The following is a 1,661-nucleotide window of genomic DNA, read 5'->3' on the forward strand; positions in this document are numbered from 1 at the left end:
TAGGCTGGAAACTTAGTACTGTAAACAGAAAATGCAAATAGATAAACAAGCAAGGTAAAGCATCTTTGAGTAGACAAGTGCCAAATTGGAAGCAGTTGATTTGATGCTGTAAACTACCTTGCAGTCAAATGGCATGTGTCTAATGAGAGACAAGGGACCAAAAGTTGGGAAATGAACTTGTGATCAAGTTACAATAAGGAGACCCTGTTACAATGGCCTAGATGTGATTATGTATGACTAGTTCTGGAATAAAAAAATTCTGCATAATCTATCAATGGGGAAGAAATTTATCAATTATGGTTACAAAAAAACTCAATACTATTTGGCTTGTGCTGCAAACATTTTAGTAGTAATGCACTTTGTACCTCACTGAAAATAGTTCAAAGAACTGAAAGATTGTCTTCAATTCTGTTTTTGAGAAAAGTCCTGAACATTTGGAAAATATACAAAATTGGAAAGCACTACACTTGAGAAGTGGGCAGATTGAATATTTAAATGTAATCAAGCAAGAATATTAATGAATGGTTGTTCCTTTTGTGCATAGGCAAAACCTGGCATTATGGGACAAATGGAAATATTCTGCAGTGCATGGAATTAAAAATGTATTGGAATTCTTAGCTTTATTTGATCTTGAGGCAAACTGATTCAATATTGAGAGTTTCCTCACTTATCTGCACTGCTTGGAGTCATCAGCAAAACAAAGTTTTCAAGCTAGAAATTTAAAAGACTTTGTGCAAAGCTACAGCAGTGGTCAGTGCTATTTCATGGTGACTTCCAAGAGGTCTTACACCTCCAAGATGTTTCTTCTTCAACACTCAATTCTTGTTTTAAAAACTGAAAAGAACTGCAGATGCTGTAAATCATGATCAAAAACAGAAGTTGCTGGAAAAGCTCAGCAAGTCTGGCAGTATCTGTGAAGACAAAAGCAGAGTTGTGTACCCTTCCTTAGAACTAAATTTTCAATGAAAAGCTTTTCACTAGCAAGTTTAAAACTGAAAGACATACTGTTGTTTTTGCATGCTGTGTGAGACTCAGACTGGTGACTATCCTGAGAACATGAAACAGCTTGAAAGCTTTGTCTCAAATATGACGGCCCAATTTGTGAAAGTAAAGCGAGAAAAGCAAAGTTTTAAATGTTTCACCAGCAGAATTATAAGAAATCCAAACTATTTGTACGTGGTGTGCAAAACGAACAAAGTAAATTAAAGTAGAATTGCTAGGACAGGGAGGAAAAGTATTGCTTTTCTTGACTGCTAAAACTATTGAGCTGGGCCTAACAGCATATTCTATTCAACAACAAGTAATTATTTGAGGAAATTAAGTGTTTCCAAATTGGTACAAAAACTCATTCTACAAATAAGCTGACCAACTTTGGATGAAACCTAATTTTTTAAAAAGTATAGGGCCCAGGTGGTGTTGTTGAGACCGGTATTTATTTCCCAGTCTTAGCTGCTTTGACTGAGTTAGTCATGTACAACCACATGGATGACAAGTTTTCTTCCAACAACAACATTAATGAACTACTTTAGGCTTTTGACTTTGACATTTGTAACTGTAAATTAAACCACTCATTTTTAAACTTGGGTTAAAAAGTTTAAGCCGTCAATATTTCTTACAAATTAACTTGAAAGTAAAAGAGAGCCCATATGAAGAATTTAACA

This window comes from Stegostoma tigrinum, chromosome 2 (genome assembly GCF_030684315.1).
Source record: "Stegostoma tigrinum isolate sSteTig4 chromosome 2, sSteTig4.hap1, whole genome shotgun sequence".
NCBI lineage: Eukaryota > Metazoa > Chordata > Chondrichthyes > Orectolobiformes > Stegostomatidae > Stegostoma > Stegostoma tigrinum.